Source organism: Loxodonta africana, chromosome 4, assembly GCF_030014295.1.
Source record: "Loxodonta africana isolate mLoxAfr1 chromosome 4, mLoxAfr1.hap2, whole genome shotgun sequence".
Classification (NCBI taxonomy): Eukaryota; Metazoa; Chordata; class Mammalia; order Proboscidea; family Elephantidae; genus Loxodonta; species Loxodonta africana.
The window spans coordinates 132,281,862-132,305,857 of NC_087345.1; positions in this window are offsets into that span (position 1 = coordinate 132,281,862).

Consider the following 23,996-nt stretch of genomic DNA (forward strand, 5'->3'; position numbering starts at 1 on the left):
TTTCTTCACCAAGGGAAGTTTTCATGGTAAGTGATTATTGTCTTTCATTTTGACCTATAACTCATTCTTATAACTTGCCAATGAGTATATAAAGGAAACCCCAGGGTTAATTGTATGACTTTGGATTTAATAGGGACAAAGGTTTTGCCAGATCTTCAGTATTTTACCTTAAATTCTCTTCGATAGAAGACAGAGTATTAACAAATTAAGAAATACAGTTTTTCTCTTAAAGATATTGGCTAAGTAATATGAGAAAATGTTATAGGTTCTATATAGATTTTTATACTATGTATTTGATATTTTTATAAAATGACAAAATTTTCACTCATCATAAGTGTGGAGTAGACTATTGAGTTCCTTAATATTTAATTCATGACACTCATTATTTTTATTTTTTTATTAACTTTTATTGAGCTTCAAGTGAACGTTTACAAATCAAGTCAGTCTGTCACATATAAGTTTACATACATCTTACTCCATACTCCCACTTGCTCTCCCCCTAATGAGTCAGCCCTTCCAGTTTCTCCTTTCGTGACAATTTTGCCAGCTTCCAACTCTCTCTATCCTCCCATCCCCCCTCCAGACAGGAGATGCCAACACAGTCTCAAGTGTCCACCTGATATAATTAGCTCACTCTTCATCAGCATCTCTCTCCCACCCACTGTTCAGTCCCTTTCATGTCTGATGAGTTGTCTTCGGGGATGGTTCCTGTCCTGTGCCAACAGAAGGTCTGGGGACCATGACTGCCGGGATTCCTCTAGTCTCAGTCAGACCATTAAGTATGGTCTTTTTATGAGAATTTGGGGTCTGCATCCCACTGATCTCCTGCTCCCTCAGGGGTCCTCTGTTGTGCTCCCTGTCAGGGCAGTCATCGATTGTGGCCGGGCACCAACTAGTTCTTCTGGTCTCAGGATGATGTAGGTCTCTGGTTCATGTGGCCCTTTCTGTCTCTTGGGCTCTTAGTTGTCGTGTGACCTTGGTGTTCTTCATTCTCCTTTGCTCCAGGTGGGTTGAGACCCATTGATGCATCTTAGATGGCCGTTTGTTAGCATTTAAGACCCCAGACGCCACATTTCAAAGTGGGATGCAGAATGTTTTCATAATAGAATTATTTTGCCAATTGACTTAGAAGTCCCCTCAAACCATGTTCCCCAGACCCCTGCGCTTGCTCCACTGACCTTTGAAGCATTCATTTTATCCCGGAAACTTCTTTGCTTTTGGTCCAGTCCAATTGAGCTGACCTTCCATGTATTGAGTGTTGTCCTTCCCTTCACCTAAAACAGTTCTTATCTACTAATTAATCAATAAAAAACCCTCTCCCTCCCTCCCCCCTCCCTCCCTCCCCCCCTCGTAACCACAAAAGTATGTGTTCTTCTCAGTTTATACTATTTCTCAAGATCTTAGAATAGTGGTCTTATACAATATTTGTCCTTTTGCCTCTGACTCATTTCGCTCAGCATAATGCCTTCCAGGTTCCTCCATGTTATGAAATGTTTCAGAGATTCGTCACTGTTCTTTATCGATGCGTAGTATTCCATTGTGTGAATATACCACAATTTATTTACCCATTCATCCGTTGATGGACACCTTGGTTGCTTCCAACTTTTTGCTATTGTAAACAGAGCTGCAATAAACATGGGTGTGCAAGTATCTGTTTGTGTGAAGGCTCTTGTATCTCTAGGGTATATTCCCAGGAGTGGGATTTCTGGGTTGTATAGTAGTTCTATTTCTAACTGTTTAAGATAACGCCAGATAGATTTCCAAAGTGGTTGTACCATTTTACATTCCCACCAGCAGTGTATAAGAGTTCCAATCTCTCCGCAGCCTCTCCAACATTTATTATTTTGTGTTTTTTGGATTAATGCCAGCCTTGTTGGAGTGAGATGGAATCTCATCGTAGTTTTAATTTGCTTTTCTCTAATGGCTAATGATCGAGAGCATTTTCTCATGTATCTGTTAGCTGCCTGAATATCTTCTTTAGTGAAGTGTGTGTTCATATTCTTTGCCCACTTCTTGATTGGGTTGTTTGTCTTTTTGTGGTTGAGTTTTGACAGAATCATGTAGATTTTAGAGATCGGGCACTGGTCGGAGATGTCATAGCTGAAAATTCTTTCTCAGTCTGTAGGTGGTCTTTTTACTCTTTTGGTGAAGTCTTTAGATGAGCATAGGTGTTTGATTTTTAGGAGCTCCCAGTTATCTGGTTTCTGTTCATCATTTTTGGTAATGTTTTGTATTCTGTTTATGCCTTGTATTAGAGCTCCTAGGGTTGTCCCTATTTTTTCTTCCATGATCTTTATCGTTTTAGTCTTTATGTTTAGGTCTTTGATCCACTTGGAGTTAGTTTTCGTGCATGGTGTGAGGTATGGGTCCTGTTTCATTTTTTTGCAAATGGATATCCAGTTATGCCAGCACCATTTGTTAAAAAGACTATCTTTTCCCCAATTAACTGACACTGGTCCTTTGTCAAATATCAGCTGCTCATACGTGGATGGATTTATATCTGGGTTCTCAATTCTGTTCCATTGGTCTATGTGCCTGTTGTACCAGTACCAGGCTGTTTTGACTACTGTGGCTGTATAATATCTTCTGAAATCAGGTAGAGTGAGGCCTCCCGCTTTCTTCTTCTTTTTCAATAATGCTTTGCTTATCGGAGGCTTCTTTCCGTTCCATATGAAATTGGTGATTTGTTTCTCTATCACCTTAAAAAATGTCATTGGAATTTGGATCGGAAGTGCATTGTATATATAGATGGCTTTTGGTAGGATAGACATTTTTGCTATGTTAAGTCTTCCTATCCATGAGCAAGGTATGTTTTTCCACTTAAGTCTGTCCTTTTGAATTTCTTGTAGTAGAGCTTTGTAGTTTTCTTTGTATAGGTCTTTTACATCCTTGGTAAGATTTATTCCTAAATATTTTATCTTCCTGGGGGCTACTGTGAATGGTATTGATTTGGTTATTTCCTCTTCGATGTTCTTTTTGTTGATGTAGAGGAATCCAAGTGATTTTTTGTATGTTTATTGTATAACCTGAGACTCTGCCAAACTCTTCTATTAGTTTCAGTAGTTTTCTGGAGGATTCCTTAGGGTTTTCTGTGTATAAGATCATGTCATCTGCAAATAGAGATAATTTTACTTCCTCCTTGCCAATCCGGATGCCTTTTATTTCTTTGTCTAGCCTAATTGCCCTGGCTAGGACTTCTAGCACGATGTTGAATAAGAGCGGTGATAAAGGGCATCCTTGTCTGGTTCCCGTTCTCAAGGGAAATGCTTTCAGGTTCTCTCCATTTAGAGTGATGTTGGCTGTTGGCTTTGCGTAGATGCCCTTTATAATGTTGAGGAATTTTCCTTCAATTCCTATTTTGGTGAGAGTTTTTATCATAAATGGGTGTTGGACTTTGTCAAATGCCTTTTCTGCATCAATTGATAAGATCATGTGGTTTTTGTCTTTTGTTTTATTTATGTGATGGATTACATTAACGGTTTTTCTGATATTAAACCAGCCTTGCATACCTGGTATAAATCCCACTTGATCGTGATGAATTATTTTTTTGATATGTTGTTGAATTCTATTGGCTAGAATTTTGCTGAGGATTTTTGCATCTATGTTCATGAGGGATATAGGTCTGTAATTTTCTTTTTTTGTAATGTCTTTACCTGGTTTTGGTATCAGGGAGATGGTGGCTTCATAGAATGAGTTGGGTAGTATTCTGTCATTTTCTATGCTTTGAAATACCTTCAGTAGTAGTGGTGTTAACTCTTCTCTGAAAGTTTGGTAGAACTCTGCAGTGAAGCCGTCCGGGCCAGGACTTTTTTTTGTTGGGAGTTTTTGGATTACCGTTTCAATCTCTTTTTTTGTTCTGGGTCTATTTAGTTGTTCTACTTCTGAATGTGTTAGTTTAGGTAGGTAGTGTTTTTCCAGGAATTCATCCATTTCTTCTAGGTTTGCAAATTTGTTGGAGTACAATTTTTTGTAATAATCTGATATGATTTTTTTAATTTCATTTGGTTCTGTTGTGATGTGGTCCTTCTCGTTTCTTATTCAGGTTATTTGTTTCCTTTCCTGTATTTCTTTAGTCAGTCTAGCCAATGGTTTATCAATTTTGTTAATTTTTTCAAAGAACCAGCTTTTGGCTTTGTTAATTCTTTCAATTGTTTTTCTGTTCTCTAATTCATTTAGTTCAGCTCTAATTTTTATTATTTGTTTTCTTCTGGTGCCTGATGGATTCTTTTGTTGCTCAGTTTCTATTTGTTCAAGTTGTAGGAACAGTTCTCTGATTTTGGCTCTTTCTTCTTTTTGTATGTGTGCATTTATCGATATAAATTGGCCTCTGAGCACTGCTTTTGCTGTGTCCCAGAGGTTTTGATAGGAAGTATTTTCATTCTTGTTGCATTCTATGAATTTCCTTATTCCCTCCTTGATGTCTTCTATAACCCAGTCTTTTTTCAGGAGGGTATTGTTCAGTTTCCACGTATTTGATTTCTTTTCCCTAGTTTTTCTGTTATTGATCTCTAGTTTTATTGCCTTGTGGTCTGAGAAGATGCTTTGTAATATTTCGATGTTTTGGATTCTGCAAAGGTTTGTTTTATGACCTAATATGTGGTCTATTCTAGAGAATGTTCCATGTGCGCTAGAAAAAAATATATACTTTGCAGCAGTTGGGTGGAGAGTTCTGTATAAGTCAATGAGGTCAAGTTGGTTGTTTGTTGTAATTAGGTCTTCCGTGTCTCTATTGAGCTCCTTACTGGATGTCCTGTCCTCCAAAAGTGGTGTGTTGAAGTCTCCTACTATAATTGTGGAGGTGTCTATCTCACTTTTCACTTCTGTTAAAATTTGATTTATGTATCTTGCAACTCTGTCATTGGGTGCATAAATATTTAATATGGTTATGTCTTCCTGATCAATTGTCCCTTTTATCATTATATAGTGTCCTTCTTTATCCTTTGTGGTGGATTTAAGTCTAAAGTCTATTTTGTCAGAAATTAATATTGCTACTCCTCTTCTTCTTTGCTTATTGTTTGCTTGATATATTTTTTTCTATCCTTTGAGTTTTAGTTTGTTTGTGTCTCTAAGTCTAAAGTGTGTCTCTTGTAGGCAGCATATAGACGGATTGTGTTTCTTTATCCTGTCTGTGACTCTAATGTCTCTTTATTGGTGCATTTAGTCCATTTACATTCAGGGTAATTATAGATAAATAAGTGTTTAGTTTTGTCATTTTGATGCCTTTTTATGTGTGTTGTTGACAATTTCATTTTTCCACATACTTTTTTTGTGCTGAGATGTTTTTCTTAGTAAATTGTGATATCCTCATTTTCGTAGTGTTTGACTTTATGTTTGTTGAGTCGTTACGTTTTTCTTGGCTTTTATCTTGAGTTATGGAGTTGTTATACCTCTTTGTGGTTACCTTATTATTTACCCTTATTTTTCTAAGTAAAAACCTAACTTGTGTTCTATATCGCCTTGTATCACTCTCCATATGGCAGTTCTATGCCTCCTGTATTTAGTCCCTCTTTTTGATTATTGTGATCTTTTACATATTGACTTCTGTGATTCCCTGTTATGAGTGTATTTTTTTTATTAATCTTAATTTGTTTTTGTGATTTCCCTATTTGAGTTGATATCAGGATGTTCTGTTTTGTGACCTTGTGTTGTGCTGGTATCTGATATTATTTGTTTTCTGACCAAACAATATCCTTTAGTATTTCTTGTAGCTTTGGTTTGGTTTTTGCAAATTCTCTAAGCTTGTGTTTATCTGTAGATATCTTAATTTCACCTTCATATTTCAGAGAGAGTTTTGCTGGATATATGATCCTTGGCTGGCAGTTTTTCTCCTTCAGTGCTCTTTATATGTCGTCCCATTCCCTTCTTGCCTGCATGGTTTCTGCTGAGTAGTCTGAACTTATTCTTATTGATTCTCCCTTGAAGGAAACCTTTCTTTTCTCCCTGGCTGCTTTTAAAATTTTCTCTTTATCTTTGGTTTTGGCGAGTTTGATGATAATATGTCTTGGTGGTTTTCTTTTTGGATCAATCTTAAATGGGGTTCGATGAGCATCTTGGATAGATATCCTTTCGTCTTTCATGATGTCAGGGAAGCTTTCTGTCAGGAGTTCTTCAACTATTTTCTCTGTGTTTTCTGTCCTCCCTCCCTGTTCTGGGACTCCAATCACACGCAAGTTATCCTTCTTGATAGAGTCCCACATGATTCTTAGGGTTTCTTCATTTTTTTAATTCTTTTATCTGATTTTTTTTCAGCTATGTTGATGTTGATTCCCTGGTCTTCCAGATGTCCCAGTCTGCATTCTAATTGCTCGAGTCTGCTCCTCTGACTTCCTATTGCGTTGTCTAATTCTGTAATTTTATTGTTAATCTTTTGGATTTCTACATGTTGTCTCTCTATGGATTCTTGCAACTTATTAATTTTTCCGCTATGTTCTTGAATAATCTTTTTGAGTTCTTCAACAGTTTTATCGGTGTGTTCCTTGGCTTTTTCTGCAGTTTGCCTTATTTCGTTTCTGATGTCTTGAAGCATTCTGTAAATTAGTTTTTTATATTCTGTATCTGATAATTCCAGGATTGTATCTTCATTTGGGAAAGATTTTGATTCTTTTGTTTGGGGGGTTGTAGAAGCTGTCATGGTCTGCTTCTTTATGTGGCTTGATATGGACTGCTGTCTCTGAGCCATCACTGGGAAACTAGTTTTTCCAGAAAATCTGCTTAAAAAAAATGCAGTCAGATCCCTATCAGAATTGCCTTTGGATTATAACCGCCACCTTGTTCCCTGTAAGGATAAAAGTCTGAGATTTGGATCATATATGCTTGGCTGTAGCTGGTTCTGTGTTTTTAGTCCAATTAGGGGTGGATTTTTGGTCCCCGGGTTTTTTGTTGTTGTTGTTGTTCCTTCTCTCAGGCCGAAAGAGTGGGTTAGGAAAAGACCAAAAAAAAAAAGGGGGGCGGAGAAGCAAAGCCACCGCGGAGCCGGAGCCATTCTCTCTCTGGCTCAGACAATTCCAATGTTAATGAAGCCGCCTGGGGAGGGTGGGGGAGGGATCATAGGGATAGGAGAGTAGCACCTCAGAATATAGCCAGAGTTGCTTGTCTTGCTTGGAATGACTATTATATCTGAGATTCCCGCAGGGCATGTCGCCTATGTGTGCTGGCTCTGTGGAGATTGCCCCCGGGGGTCTGGCCCACTGAAGCCATGGTCAGATCCCCCACTGCCAGTCCAAATCCTATCGTCAAGGTTCCCCTGCTGGGACCCTTTACTCCCGGCTCCAAAATCAGTCGCTGCCTCCCGGGGACTTCTGGTCCCGCCAGCCGCGTCACTGCACCGCCTCCGCGAACTGGCTGGGCCCCCTCCCGGGGTTAGTTCAGGGTAGTGGAGCAGCTCCCCGTGCTTGTGCTGTGACAGCGCCCAGTCAAATACCCGGTGGCATGATTCCCCAGCTGGGACACTGCTCTCCCAGCTCCAAGACCAGTCACTGCCTCCCGGGGACTTCTCCCACCAGCCCCGTAGCCACGCCACCCACGGGAACCAGCTGGGCGCCCTCCCGGGGTGAGTTCAGGGGGGCAGGGCTGTGCCCCTTGTTTGTGCCCTCAGCTCCCCTGGGCTCTGCCCTAAATCGGGCGCCAAAGGTTACCTGACTGGGACGCTGGCTCCAGGCTCCGAAAACAATTGCTGCTTCCCTGTATTTGTTCATTTTCCGTCTCTAAATCTGTGTTTGTTGTTCAGGGTTCGTAGATTGTTATGTATGTGATCGATTCACTTGTTTTTCCGAGTCTTTGTCACAAGAGGGATCCGAGGTAGCGTCTACCTAGTCCGCCATCTTGGCCCCGCCTCCACACTCATTATTTTTTAATGTATGCATTTTACTGAAATGTTCAAATCAAGCTGAATTTCTTGAGTATTTTATGGCAAAATCTGCTTTTTTTGGTAACTGGTTTTTAGAAGCTTTTATAAGTCCAAATGTAAAATTCTATTTAAAAAAATTCCTTATGTGAGTGAAACTTGATTTTATTTCTTAAAAAAAATCATGATTCATGTATACTGAGAGAATACTATACTTGTAATAAAGTGTTAATATGTTGCACTAAGCCCTCATTTACTTTACTTTGTTTTCTGTGATCTTGTACCTCTTCATTGCTTATTCTTGGGCTAGACATTCTGACTATACCTCTGTCTCACTTATCTTCTTTCCACTGGCACTCTCAAATTTGTTTCTTTCAAGGTTTCTTATTTTCTACCTTAGGTTGGCTAGCACTCACACTGCCTCTATTCTCTTTTCAGTTTGGTACTTTGGGTTGCTCCACAGGAAGAAAATCATCCTGACAATACCTGAGGGCAAGAAAAGGATTTTCCTCCTCAAAACCAAAGAACCACTTAGTTCACTCCATCCTCTTCCTCTGAAACTGCTGGTTGTCAAAGCACTCTCACCCCTCTTGTGATGACTTAGTGTCACTTATGAAACTCAGGAATCATCCTTACTTCCTCCAGGTTATTTCAGTCTTTGTAAGACTGAATGACTGGGATCTCCATGGCCAGCCTTTGGTACCTAATTTTCCCTTGGGGCAGAAGATTACACGGTAAGGAGGAAAATAATAATAAAAGTCATGATAATAATGCCTCACATTTTATACCACATCAGTTTTCAAATTGCTTTTATACATTTTCTCACTTTGATCCTCAGGAAGCAGATAGCGCAGATTATTTTTGCTGGGTATAAAATACTGGGTTGACTTTTCTTTCGGCACTTGGAAAACATTGTGCCACTTTGTTCTGGATTCCATAGTTTCTGATGAGAAATCTATTATTCTAATTGTTTTTCACTTATAGAGTATGTGTTCTTTCTGTTCGGCTGCTTTCAAGATTTTTTCTTTGTCTGTATTTTTCTTTTTTTGTAACTGGAGAACTATTTTTCTTTTAATTGTACTTTAGGTGAAGGTTTACAGGAAAAACTAGCTTCTCATTAAATGGTTAGTACACATATTGTTTTATGACATTGATTAACAACACCATGACATGTCAACACTTTCCCTTCTTGACATTGGTTTTCCTGTTTCCAGCTTTCCTGTCCTCTCCTGCCTTCTAGTCCTTACCCCTAGGCTGGTGTGCCTCTTTGGTCTCATTTTGTTTTATGGGCCTGTCTAATCTTTGGCTGAAGCGTAAACCTCAGGAGTGGTCTCATTACTGAGCTGAAAAGGTGTCTGGGGCCATACTCTCAGGGTTTCTCCAGTCTCTGTCAGGCCAGCAAGTCTGGACTTTCTTTTTGAGTTAGAATTTTGTTCTGCATTTTCCCCCAGCTCGTTACAGGACCCCCTATTGTGATCCCTATCAGAGCAGTCAGTGCTGGTAGCAGGGCACCATCTAGTTTTACTGGACTCAATCTGGCGGAGGCCATGGTAGATGTGGTCCGTTAGTCCTTTGGACTACTCTTTCCCTTGCATCTTTAGTTTTCTTCATTCTTCCTTGCTCCCAGTGAGGTGAGACCAGTGGAGTATCTTAGATGGCCACTCACAGGCTTTTAAGACCCCAGACGCTACTCACCAAAGTAGAATGTCTTCGTAAACTATGTTATGCCAGTAGAGCTAGATGTTCCCCGAGACCATGGTTCCCACAGTCCTCAGTTCAGGAATTCGGTCCTTCAGGGAGTTTGAATGTATCTATGGAGCTTCTATGACCTTGCCTTGTACAGGTTGCTCTGACTTCCCCAGTATTGTGTACTACCTTACCCTTCACCAAAGTTACCACTTATCTATTATCTATTTAGTGTTTTTCCATCCACGCCCCCCACCCCTGTAACCATCAAAGATTGTTTCTTTTTGGGTGTAAACCTTTTCATGAGTTTTTACAGTAGTGGTCTCATACAATTTTTGTCCTTTTGTGATTGACTTATTTCACTCAACATAATGTCCTCTAGATTCATACATGTTATGAGATGCTTTGAGGATTCATATTTGTTCTTTATCATTGTGTAATACTCCATTGTGTGTATGTACCATAGTTTGTTTATCCATTCATCTGCTGACGGGCATCTAGGTTGTTTCCATCTTTTTGCTATTGTGAACAATGTTACAGTGAACATGGGTGTGCATACGTTTATTTGTGTGATGACTCTTATTTTTCTAGGATATATTCCTTGGAGTGGGATTGCTGGATCATATGGTATTTCTATTTCTAGCTTTCTAAGGAAGTGCCATATCGTTTTCCAAAATGGTTGCATCATTTTGCATTCCCACCAGCAGTGCATAACAGTTCCAATATCCCTGCAGCCTCTCTAGCATTTGTTATTTCTTGTTTTTTTGGTTTATGCCAGTAATGCCAGGGTGAGATGGTGTCTCATTGTGGTTTTAACATGCATTTCTCTAACGGATAGTGATTGAGAGCATTTCCTCATGTGTCTTTTGCTCACTTAAATGTCTTCTTTGGTGGAGTGTATGTTCATTTCTTTTGCCTTTTTTAAAACCCGATCGTCTTTTTGTTGTAGAGGTGTTGGATTTCCTTGTAGATTTTAGAGTTTAGACCTTTGATTTGTAATGGCCAATTTTTTTCCCCAATCTGTAGATTCTCTTTATATTCTTTTGGTGAAGTCTTTGACGAGCATAAGTGTTTAATTTTTAGAAGAACCCATTTATCTAGCTTATCTTCTGTAGTTTGCTTGTTGTCAGTTATGGTTTGTATCCTGTTAATGCCGTGTTTTAGGGCCTTTAGTGTTGATCCTATTTTTTCTTCTATAAACTTTATAGTTTTTGGCTTTATATTTAGGTCTTTGATCCATTTTGAGTTAGTTTTTCTATGTGGTGTGAGGTATGGGTCCTGTTTCCTTTTTTTGCAAACGGACATCCAGTTTTACCAGCACCATTTGTTAAAAAGACTGTCTTTTCCCCATTTGATGGAGTTTGGGCCCTTGTCAAAGATCGGGTGACTGTAGGTGGATGGATTTACATCTGGGTTCTTAATTCTGTCCCATTGGCCCATGTATTTGTTGTTGTACCAGTACCAGGCTGTTTTGACTATTGCAGCTGTATAGTAGGTTCTGAGGTCAGGTTGTGCAAGTACTCCTACTTTATTCTTTTTCAGTAGTGCTTTACTTTTCAGAGGCTTCTTCCGTTTTCATGTAAAATTAATGATAATTTTTTCCATCTCTTTAAAGAATGTTGTTGGTATTTTGATCGGGATTGCACTGTACTTGTAAATAGCTTTGGGTGGAATTGTCGTTTTCATAATATTGAGTCTATCTATCCATGAGCATGGTATGCTTTTCCATTTATGTAGATCTCTTTTGGTTTCTTGCAGTAGTGTTTTGTAGTTTTCTTTGTATAGGTCTTTTTATATCCCTGGTTGAATTTATTCCTATGTATTTTATTTTTAATGGGCTTTTATAAATGGTAGTTTTCTGGGTTTCCTTTTCATCATTCTTTCTACTGGTGTATAGGAAACCAACTAATGTTTGTATGTTTATCTTGTATCCTGCTACTCTACTGAATCTTTTTATTAGTTCCAGTAGTTTTCTCATGGAGTCTTTTTGGTTTTCTATGTATAATATCCTATCATCTGCAAATAGGGACACTTTAACTTCTTTATTACCAGTTTGGATGCACTTTATTTCTGTTTCTTACCTGATTGCTCTAGCTAGGATTTCCACCACAATGTGAAATAGAAGTGGTGATAAAGGCCATCCTTGTCTTGTTCACGTTCTCAAAAGGAATGTTTTCAGCCTCACTCCGCTAAGAATGATGTTGGATGTTGCTTTTGTATACCCTTGTGTAGAGGCCCTTTATTAAGTTGAGAAATTTCTCTTCTATTTCTATTTTATTGAGAGTTTTTATCAGGAATGAGTGTTGGACTTTTTGAATGATTTTTCTGATTCGATTGAGTTGACCATGTGATTCTTTTCTTTCCTTGCTTGATGTGTTTTTTTTTCCATTCTTTGATTTTTAATAAATGTACATCTTTGTTTCTAACGTATATCTCTTGTAGAGAGCATATTGATGGATCTTTTTTTTTTTTTTTAAAATCCATTCTGTCACTGTATCTCTATGGGTACATTTAGTCCACTTCGTTCAGTGTAATTATTGATAGATATGGGTTTATTGCTGTCATTTTGTAGTGTTTTTTTTATTTTTTGTGGTGCTGACATTTTCTTTGTTCTTCTTACTGTCCTGTGTTGAATTCCTTTTGTTTGTGGATTTCTTTTTCATTTCTTTTATTTTTGTAGATTTTGTTCTTATTGAGACCTTATGTTTTTCTTCTTTATTTTGATGAGTAGGTTTGGTAACTTTCTTTGTGGTTACCTTGAAATTTACCCTTATCTTCCTAGGTTTGAACCAGTCTATTATTAACTTGGTATCACCTTGCCTTCCTCTCCATTAGAAAGTTCTATATCTACACACTGTTTATTCCCTCTTTTATTGGTTCCCTGTTGTATTTCTTTTGGCTTTGGATAGTCCTTGAGATTTAATTTCCTAGGTTGGTATCTGGCTGGTAGAATCTTGTGTCCTAGATCCAGGCTGTGGCCTGATGTTGTTTGTTTTCAGACTGAAGGACACCCTTTAATATTTCTTGTTAGTTTCTTTTGGTTTTTACATATCCCTTTAATTTCTGTTTATCTGGAAATGTCCTAATTTCACCATCATATTTAAGCGAGAGTTTTACAGTATATATTATTCTTGGCTGGCAATTTTTTTCTTTCAAGGTTTGATATATGTCATCTCACTGCCTCCTCGCCTGTATGGTTTCTGCCGAATAATCACAGCTTAGTCTTATTGTTACTCCTCTGTATGTGAATTTTTGTTTTTCTAGAGCTGCTCACAGGATTTATTCTTTGTCTTAGGTTTTAGTGAGTGTGACTATGACATGCCTTGGTGATTTTCTTTTGGGGTCTATCCTATATGGGGTTCATTGAGCTTTTGGATAGTCAGCTTTTCATCTGATGTTTTCTGTTAGCAGTTCTTCCACAATCCTGTCTGTGTTTTCTGTTTTCTCTCCCTGTTCTGGAACTCTGATGGCTTGCAAATTTTTGCTTTTGATAGTGTCCCACATAATTCTCAGGGTTTCTTCATTTTCTTTGTTCTTTTTTCTGATTTTTCCTCAAACAGAGTTGTATCCAAGTGTTTGTCTTCAATTTCACTGATTCTATCTTCCGTCATTTCAAACCTGCTCCTCAGCCTTTCTATGACTCTGTCCATTTCTGAAATCTTGTTGTTTATCTTTTGGATTTCTAATTGTTGTTTGTGAATTATTTCTAGTTGTGAATTTATTTTGGTATTTTGTTCCTGTATTGTTTTCCTGAATGCTTCCCTTTTTTTTTTGTTTGTTTGTATTTTACATGAATTTGTCTATTTTTTTCCTCATCTTTATCTGGTTTTTGCTTCAACTCTTGGATAGCTCTGAATATTAGAGATTTGGATTCCCTGTCAGGTAGTTTTAGTGCATTTTCTTCTAATGGTAAGTCATCTGGTGTTTTATTTTAGATGCCTACTGGAGCCATCCTCTCCTTTTTTTTTTTTTTAAATATCTTTTGATATTGTCTGCTGTCTTTGGGAGATTCAGTAGTTATTTTGTTTGTTTCTTGATTGTAGATTTGTTTGTTTCATCTTGCTTTTCAGTTTTATTTGGTTATGTCTGAGCAGGTGGGCTGTGTGTTCTTTGTTGTTTGCTCATCCGTGGTCATGATACTTTTCACCTCCTTGTTCAATGGGCATGTCCGGTCACTCAGCTATGGTGTAACAGGGCATGTCCAGCTGAAGGGGAGTGGCTTGGATGGGTTGTTTGTGGCTCATATTAAGGCCACCAGGGCAGGCCAGGAATCAGTGCTGGGCAGGTTTTGGCAGGTCATCCCTGTGCCACTCAGGAGTGTGATGTTCAGGGCATGGGGCAGGCAGACAGGAAGGAAGGGGGTGTTTGTAATGTGTGGAGCCAATATGGATATGGGAAAGAGGAGAGAGCAGAGAGAGAAACAGGAGCCAACGACAAACCCCCCAAAAAGAGTGCTAAGGGAGCTTGCTGTTGGAGCAGTGAGACGAGAAACCAAGAAATGGAGGGAAAAAAAAAGAAAAAAAAAAAAAGGAAAAAACTAGGTGAAAATTTTAAAAGAAAAAAAATAAAGAAAAGGAAGACAAGCTCCCAGGGGTCACACCAGTTCATGTGCAAAGACCATGGAGTGGCTCCCAGGCTGTGCAGTGAAGTCTGAGTAGAAGGGGTACAAATTTAACACAGTGCCACATATTCAGGAGACAGGAAAAGAAGGTAAGTATAGAGAGACAAGAACTTAGAAATGAGGAAAGCAGAAAGAAAAAAAAGAGAAAGAGGGAAAAAAAGGAAAGAAAGAAAAAAGAAATGCCCCGAGGGATCCCACCGACTGTGGAAGTGGCTCCTAAGCTGTTCAAGGCAGCCTGGTTAGAAAAGGCTCCCAATCAGCGAAAAGAAAAAGAAAACAAACAAACAGAGCAGAACAAAGCAAATCAAAAGAAAGCAAAAAAAAAAAAAAAAAAAAAAAAGCCGTGGGGATCCCACCAGTGTGGTGTCTTGGGCCAGGGGAGTGGTTCTCCAGTCGAGCTGCACTTCACAGCCTTTCAAGAAGCAAAGATGGTACACGGAGCCAGGTTTTCTAGAGAAAGTGGGGAGAGATAGTCGGAGGCACGGAAGAAACCAAAAGAAACAGCAACAGACAAATGGTGCTCAGGTAGCTGACCAGTGTGGGCGGTGTGAATCCAAGCAGCATGGAGCAGAAGCAGTTGCCTCCAGTCCAAGAGACTGTAGCAGGTGGAAAGATGAGGCAGCTGGAAGGCGGGGAGAAGGGTGAGGTTAGGAAAGTGTAAATCTCTGGTTACCAGGTGCTCTGTCTCCTGCTGGGAACTTCGTGAAGCTGCTTTCCCGTACTCCCTGTCCCACCGATCTCTGATGTGGCTGTGACAAATCCAAGAGGCAAGGATGCTACCTTTCCCAGCCAGTGGAGGCACCCCTGCAAGCCAGGAAGAGCAGCAGGGAGAGAATGAGGGGTGGGAAAGTGCATATTGCTGGTTACTGGGTGCTCTGTCTCATGCTGGGAGCCCTGTCTCATGCTGGGAGCCCTGTGAAGCTGCTCTCCCCTGCTTCCTGTCCCCTGATCTCCAATAGGAGCCCAAGATGGTGGATCTGTGCTGCATTACCTGATATGGAACCTCCACATGTATCTCTCCTCACTCTCTGTCTCTGTGGGTTTCTTATTCCATTTGGTGCTGGGCTGAGTTTTTTATCTCTTCATTTGACACTTCGGGGTCCAGGAGCAATGTTTGTCTCTGTTTTACTTAGTTTTTTGGGTTTTTGCTGTGGAGGAACATGGTGGTCCTTCTGTCTATGGTGCTATGTTGGCGGGAAGTCCTCCTTCATTCAGTTTTATAGTTTCTGTGCGTGGATTCCCACTCAAAATGGCCCTTGGCTTCTTTGTGTTTCCCTTTTTCTAAAGTTCTTACCCGTCATTTTCTTTCTACTACAATATAAAATATATGTACAATAAAGCCTGTAATTCTTTGTCTTGTTGTTAGTAGGTGATGTTGAGTTGGTTCCAAGTCCTAGAGACCCTATGTAGAAGAGAATGAAATGCTGCCCAGTCCTGTCCCATCCTCACAACTGTTTTTATGCTTAAGCCTATTGTTGCAACCATTGTGTCAGTCTGTCTTGTTGAGTGTCTTACTCTTTTGCTGACCCGCTACTTTACCAAGCATGATGTCCTCCAGGTACTGATACCTCCCAATAACATGTCCAAAGTATGTGAGAAGACATCTCCCCATCCTTGCTTCTAAGGAGCTTTCTCTCTGTACTTCTCCCAGGAGAGATTTGTTCATTTTTTGGCAGTCCATGGTATAGTCAATATTCTTTGTCAACACTGCAATTCAAAAGTGTCAGTCTTTCCTCAGCCGTTCTCATTCATTGTCCAGCTCTCACATGCATATGAGGGGATTGAAAACACCATGGCTTGGGTCAGGCACACCTTAATCTTCAAGCTGACATCTTTACTTTTTAACACTTTAAAGAGGTCTTTTGCAGCAGATTTGCCTGATGCAATGTGTCATTTGATTTTTTGATTGCGACTTCCCTGGGCGTTGATTGTGGATCCAAGTAAAATGAAATCCTTGACAACTTCACTCTTTTCTCTATTTATCATGATGTTGCTTAGTGGTCCAGTTGTGAGGATTTTGTTTTCCTTATGTTGAGGTATAATCCATATTTAAGGCTGTAGTCTTTGATCTTCATCAGTAAGTACTTCACATCCTCTTCATTTTCACCAAAGTCATGTTATCTTCTTAATGCTGGTTGTTAGCGAGTCTTTCTCCAATCCTGATGCCCCATTCTTTTTCATACAGTCCAGCTTCTCAGATTATTTGCAAAGCGTACAGATTTAATAAGTATAGCGAAAGGATACAACTCTGATGCACACCTTTCCTGATTTTAAACCACCCGGTATTCTTGATCTATGTACAGGCACCTCATGAGCACAGTTAATTGTTCTGGAATTCCTACTCTTCGCAATGTTATTCATATTTTGTTATGATCTACACAGTCAAATGCTTTGCACTGTCAATAAAACACAGGTAAACATCTTTCTGGTATCCTCTGCTTTCAGCCATGATCCATCCGACGTCTGCAATGATATCCCTTGTTCCACATCCTCTTCTGAGTCTTGTTTGAATTTCTGGCAGTTCCCTATCAATGTACTGTTGCAATTTTACTTGTGTGTGATATTAATGACATTGTTCAATAATTTCTGCCTTCTGTCGGATCACGTTTCTTTGGAACGGGCACAAATATGAATCTCTTCCAGTAGTTTGGCCAGGTAGCTGTCTTCCAAATTTCTTGGCATAGACGAGTGAGTGCCTTCAATGTTACATCTGTTTGTTGGAACATCTCAGTTGGTATTCCGTTGTTCCTGGAGCCTTATTTTTCACCAATGCTTTCAGTGCAGCTTGGATTTCTTCCTTCAATACCATCGATTCTTGAGCATTTGCCACTTCCTGTAATGTTTGAACATCAACCAATTCTTTTTGGTATAGTGATTCTTTGTATTCCTTCCATTTGCCTTTGATGTTTCCTGTGTCATTCAATATCTTGCCCGTAGAATCCTTCAAAATTGCAACTAGAGCCTTGAATTGTTTCTTCAGTTCTTTCAGCTTGAGAAATGTCAAGTGTTTTCTTCCCTTTTGGTTTTCTAATTCCAGGTCTTTGCACTTTTAATTATAATACTTTACTTTGACTTTCTTGTCACCCTGTGTAATCTTCTGTTCATGTCTTTTATTACGTTATTTCTTCAGTTTACTTTAGCTACTCTATGTTTAAGAGGAAGTTTCAGAATCTCTTCTGACATCCATTTTGGTATTTTATTTCATTCCTGTCTTTTTAATGACCTTTTGATTTCTTCATGTAAGATATCGTTGTTTTCTTCCCACAGCTCCTCGGGTCTTTGGTCATTAGTTTTCAATGCATCAAATTTATTCTTGAGATGGTCTCCAAATTCAGGTGGGATATAATCAAAGTCATATTTTGTCTCTCATAGACTTGTTTTAATTTTCTTCAGCTTCAACTTGAACTTGCATATGAGTAATTGTCTGTTTTGCAGTCAGTTCCTGGCCTTGTTCTGACTGATGGTATTGGGCTTCTCCATCGTCTCTTTGCATAGATAGAGTCGATTTGATTCCTACGCATTCCATCCAGTGAGGTACACGTGTATAAAAAAAAAAAAGTCACCATTTATGTTGTTGAAAAAAGGAATTTGTAGTGAAAAAGTTGCTGGTCTTGCAAAATTCTTTCATGAGATCTGTGGTGTAGTTTCTATCACCGAGACTGTATTTTCCAACTATCGAGCCTTTTTCTTTGGTTCTAACTTTCCCATTCCAACCACTATTAATTACCAATGCAACTTGGTTGCATGTTTGATCAATTTCAGACTGTAGAATTTGGTAAAAATCTTCAATTTGTTCATCTTTAGCATTAGCAGTTGGTGCAAAAATTTGAATAATAGTTGTATTAATTGGTCTTCCTTGTAGGCATATGAACATTATCCTATCACTTACAGCATTGTACTTTAAGATATATCTTGAAATTTTCTTTTTGGCAATGAATGCGGTGTTATTCCTCTTCAATTTGTCATTCCTGGTGTAGTAGACCATATGACTGTCTGATTCAAAATACCAACACCAGTTCATTTCAGCTAACTGATACCTAGGATATCAGTTTTTATAGGTTCCATTTTATTTTTGATGACTTCAAATTTTCCTAGGTTTGTACTTTGCACATTCCATGTTCTGGTTACCAATGGATGTTTGCAGCGTTTCTTCTCATTGTAAGTCATGTTACACCTGAAAGCTTGACTCCATCCGCATCATTAAGGCCAACTCTACTTTGAGGTGGCAGCTCTTCCCCAGTCATATTTTGAGTACCTTCCAACCTGAGTGGCTCATCTTCCAGCACTATATCAGATAATGTTCTACTGCTATTCATAAGGTTTTCACCAGCCAATTTTTTTGGACATAGGCAGCTAGATCCTTCTTCCTAGTCTGTTAGCCTAGAAGCTCTGCTGAAACATGTCTACCATGGGTGACCCTGCGAATATTTGACATACCTGTGGCGTAGTTTCCAGCATCACAACAGCACGGCAACATGAAAGCTATCACAGTAATGGCAAACTGACAGACAAGTGGTGGAGGTTACATATAGAACTATTTTTAAAAAATTAGCTTACGTATTCCTTTATTTGGCAGATACACTTGACCCTAGGAATGAGATGCATTGTAGAATTACAGGCTCCATATTCATCTTTATAGTTGCTATTAAAAGCAAATAACATCCATTAGAAAGTCTATTATCAGAGAAATGGAAAATACCAAGTCTTGGAGAGGATATGGAAAATTAGAACCTTTATCCATTGCTGTTGGGAATGTAAAATAATGCAAAATTGTGGAAAACAGTTTGATGATTCCTTAACATTTACACATAGAATTACCATATAACCCAGGAATTCCACTCCTAAGTATATACCCAAAAGAATTGAAAGAAGGGACTTAGATATTTGTACACCAATGTTCATTGCATCATTATTCATAATATCCAAAAGGTGAAAGGAAACACCCATCCATCACCAGATACATGGATAAACAAAATGTGGCCTATCTATACAGTGGAATATTATTCAGCCATAAAGAGAAATGAAGTTCTGATTCCTGCTATAATATGGATGAATCTTGAAACATTACACTGAGTAAAATATGTCAGACACAAAAGGACAAATATTATATGATCCCATTTATATGAAATATCTAGAACGGGCAAATGCATGGAGACCAATATTTATTAATGTTTGCTAGGGGATGAGGGGAGGAGAAAATGGGTGTTAATAAGGGGGACTGAGTTTCTTTTCAGAGGGATGAAAAACATTTGGAAATTGATGGTGATGATGGTTGCACAACATGGTAATTAATACAATTAATGTCACTGAATTGTACACTGAAAAATGGTTAAATGAGAAATGTTTTAAAATATATTTTATCACAACAAAATAATAAACTGCACAATAAACATACAAACAAATAAATCTACCAAAACTTCAGACACTTTTTGACCAATTTGCTGCTTAGAAAATGGAGACAGAGGCTGACAACTCTGTGGAATGTGTAGTACTAGTGGAAATAATTTTGCTCATTAAGATCAAACTTACTGACTTTGATGATTTCCCAGAAGGTGGGAATCTTTTGATGCCTGACAACACTTCAAAGCTCTTTTGATGTTGATTTTGTTTAGATGACCTTAATATTGAAGCATGGATTAATAGTTTTATCTTTGTCAACATAGAAATCTTTAATGCAAAACAAACAAAACTGAATCCATTGACGTCAAGCTGATTCTGACTCATAGTGACCCTATAGGACAGGTTAGAACTGCCCATAGGGTTTCCAAGGCTGTAAATCTTTATGAAAGCAGGCTGCCACATCTTTCTCCAGCAGAGTGGCTAGTGGTTTGGAACCACTGACCTTTTGGTTAGCAGCCCAGTACTTAACCACTGCACCACCAAGACTCTCTAACAGTGGTGTACACTTTGTGAAAGATGAACAGTTCAGAAAAAGAGGGTGAGAATGGTTGCACAACTCAAAGAATGTAATCAGTGTCACCAAATAGTACTTGTAGAAACTGTTGAATTGGTGTATGTTTTGCCGTGTATATTCTCAACAACACAAGGAATAAAATTTAGAAAAAAAAAAAAAAAAAAGATGAACTCAGTGACTGAAGGATAGATGAAATAATGTGACACAATTTCAATTGTATTCAACCAAATGTTTAGTATAGGGGTTTGAGTAAATTAATCATAGTATGTCCACGTGATGAAATGCCCTGCAAAATGGTAAAAAAGTTGCAAATTGAATTTTATAAGGAAGAATCACTGTTTAGGACAGTGGTGTATATTGTTGGTCTATTCAACTCTTCTTTCTTAGGAACAAAACTTCAGTGTTGTTAGAGTCACTTTTCTTCAATTAGCCAAGATGACTTGGGGTGCTATCCTCACATTAAGCTCTGTGGGTGGTTGTTGTTAATTGTGGTCAAGTCAATTCTGACTCATGCCAATGCCCTGTGTGCAGAGTAGAACTTCTGTATAGGGTTTTCAAGGCTGTGCCGTTTCGGAAGCAGAGCACCAGACTTCTCTTCCAAGGCACTTTTGGTGGGTTTCAACTGCCAACCTCTCCCTGTAGTCGAGTGCTTAACCATTTGAGTTACCCTGGGACCCTGATTAATCCAGGGCAATCAAAACAATCACCTCTCCTAGGGGTTGGTTTAGGAATAGGCATTAATTGCAAATCATCTAATGAATTTCTTCTCTTTTTTTTTTTTCTTGTTCTCAGTGGGATCTGTGAGTGCATCTCTCCCCATGAACACGAACATGAACAAAGAAACATGTAGTCTTGCTTGATACTGATAGTCACTCTATGATCATTAGGGGCACCAACTTTAGGATGACATGAACGCTATGGATAATGAGAGTAGAGCCCCAGAAAGAACCTGGTGTTGAAGGGTATTGTTGAGCCCCTGATTCAACTATCTCTGAAGCCCCTTCTAGTCTGAATTTTTCAATCGTAAGAAATAATACATTTTCTAATTATTTAAGTGTATCTGAATTCTGACTGACACAGGAAAGCATATTATTTTTATTGCACACACTTTATTAGAATATAACTTACATACAGTAAAATTCTCACATTTTCACAGTACTGTTCAGTGATTTTAACAAATGTGTACGACTCTATAACCACTACACCAGTTAGTATAAAGAACATTGTCATCACTGTAGAATGTTCCTTTGTGCCCCTACCCTAGGCAAGCAGTAACCTAATTTCTGTCAACACATATTTGTTTTGTGAGCTCTAAAATTTCACGTAAGTGAAGTCATAAAGCTTACTCTTACTCAACACGGCTGTGAGATTCAGCTTTGTTTTTGTATTATTTCAGCAATACATTTAATTTTATTTTGAGCTATATTCTATTGTATGAGTGTACTGTAATTTGTTTACCTACTCTCCTAATGTTACCCTTTGGTTATTTCCAATTTGCAAATAGTCAAACGCTCAGCTGTTAACTGAAATGTTGACAGTTTGAACCCACCCAGTGGCTCTAGCTCCTTGGAAAAAAGACCTGGCAACCTGCTTCTGTAAAGATTACAGCGAAGAAAGCCCAACGGGGGCTGTTCTACTCTGTCCCATAAATCCTGTTGAACATGATTTATCTGCACTTAACAACAAAAACAATGACATCGTGCAAAATCCATGAAAATTAGACATATAAGTTTTAGGTGAGATTGTGTTCAAGTTGTCTTGTGTGGTATGTTTTGAAGAGCAAAGGTTTTCAATTTTTTTTTAAATAATTTTTATTGTGCTTTAAGTGAAAGTTTACAAATCAAGTCAGTCTGTCACATATAAGCTTATATACACCTTACTACATACTCCCACTTACTCTCCCCCTAATGAGTCAGCCCGCTCCCTCCTTCCAGTCTCTCCTTTCATGACTGTTTTGCCAGTTTCTAACCCTCTCTACCCTCCCATTTCCCCTCCAGACAGGAGATGCCAACACAGTCTCAAGTGTCCACCCGATACAAGTAGCTCACTCTTCATCAGCATCTCTCTCCTACCCATTGTCCAGTCCCTTCCATGTCTGATGAGTTTTCTTTGGGAATGGTTCCTGTCCTGGGACAACAGAAGGTTTGGGGACCATAACCGCCTGGATTCTTCTAGTCTCAGTCAGACCATTAAGTCTGGTCTTTTTATGAGAATTTGGGGCCTGCATCCCACTGTCCTTTTGCTCCCTCAGGGGTTCTCTGTTGTGCTCCCTGTCAGGGCAGTCATCGGTTGTGGCCGGGCACCATCTAGTTCTTCTGGTCTCAGGATGATGTAAGTCTCGGTTCATGTGGCCCTTTCTGTCTCTTGGGCTCATAGTTATCGTGTGACCTTGATGTTCTTCATTCTCCTTTGGTCCAGGTGGGTTGAGACCAATTGATGCATCTTAGATGGCCGCTTGTTAGCATTTAAGACCCCAGACACCACACTTCAAAGTGAGTTTGTTTGTGTCTCTAAGTCTAAGGTGTGTCTCTTGTAGGCAGCATATAGATGGATCGTGTTTCTTTGTCCAGTCTGAGACTCTCTGTCTCTTTATTGGTGTATTTAGTCCATTTACATTCAGTGTGATTATAGATAAGTATGTGTTTAGTGCTGTCATTTTGATGCCTTTTTGTGTGTGTTGTTGACCATTTCATTTTTCCACTTACTTTTTTGTGCTGAGACGTTTTTCTTTGTAAATTGTGTGTTCCTTATTTTCATAGTAGTTGAATTTATGTTTGCTGAGTCGTTATGTTTTTCTTGGTTTTTATTTTGAGTTATGGAATTGTTAGACCTCTTTGTGGGTACCTTAATATCTACCCCTATTTTTCTAAGTAAAAACCTAACTTGTATTGTCCTATATCGCCTTGTTTTCCTCTCCATATGGTAGTTCTGTGCCTCCTGTATTTAATGCCTCTTTTTGATTATTGTGATCTTTTACATATTGACTTCAATGATTCCCTGTTTTGAGCATTTTTTTCTTTTTAAAATTAATCTTAATTTGTTTTTGTGATTTCCCTATTTGAGTTGATATCAGGATGATCTGTTCTGTTCTGACCAATTTCCTTTAGTATTTCTTGTAGCTTTGGTTTGGTTTTTGCAAATTCTCTAAGCTTGTGTTTATCTGTAAATATTTTAATTTTAATTTCACTTTCGTATTTGAGAGAGAGTTTTACTGGATATACGATCCTTGGCTGGCAGTTTTTCTCCTTCAGTGCTCTATATATGTCATCCCATTGCCTTCTTGACTGCATGGTTTCTGCTGAGTAGTCTGAACTTATTCTTATTGATTCTCCTTTGTAGGAGACCTTTCTTTTATCCCTGGCTGCTTTTGAAATTTTCTCTTTATCTTTGGTTTTGGCAAGTTTGATGATGATATATCTTGGTGATTTTCTTTTTGAATCAATCTTAAATGGGGTTCGATGAGAATCTTGGATAGATACCCTTTCGTCTTTCTTGATGTCAGGGAAGTTTTCTGCCAACAGATCTTCAACTATTCTCTCTGTATTTTCTGTTATCCCTACCTGTTCTGGAACTCCAATCACATGCGAGTTATTCTTCTTGATAGAGTCCCACATGATTCTTGGGGTTTCTTCATTTTTTTAAAATTCTTTTATCTGATTTTTTTTCAGCTATATTGGTGTCAATTCCATGATCCTCCAGCTCCCCCACTCTGCATTCCAATTGCTCGATTCTGCTCCTCTGACTTCCTATTGAGTTGTCTAATTCTGTAATTTTACTGTTAATCTTTTGGATTTCTGAATGCTGTCTCTCTATGGATTATTGCAGCTTATTAATTTTTCCACTATGTTCTTGAATAATCTTTTTGATTTCTTCAACTGCTTTATCAGTGTGTGCCTTGGCTTTTCTGTAGATTGCCTTATTTCATTTCTGAG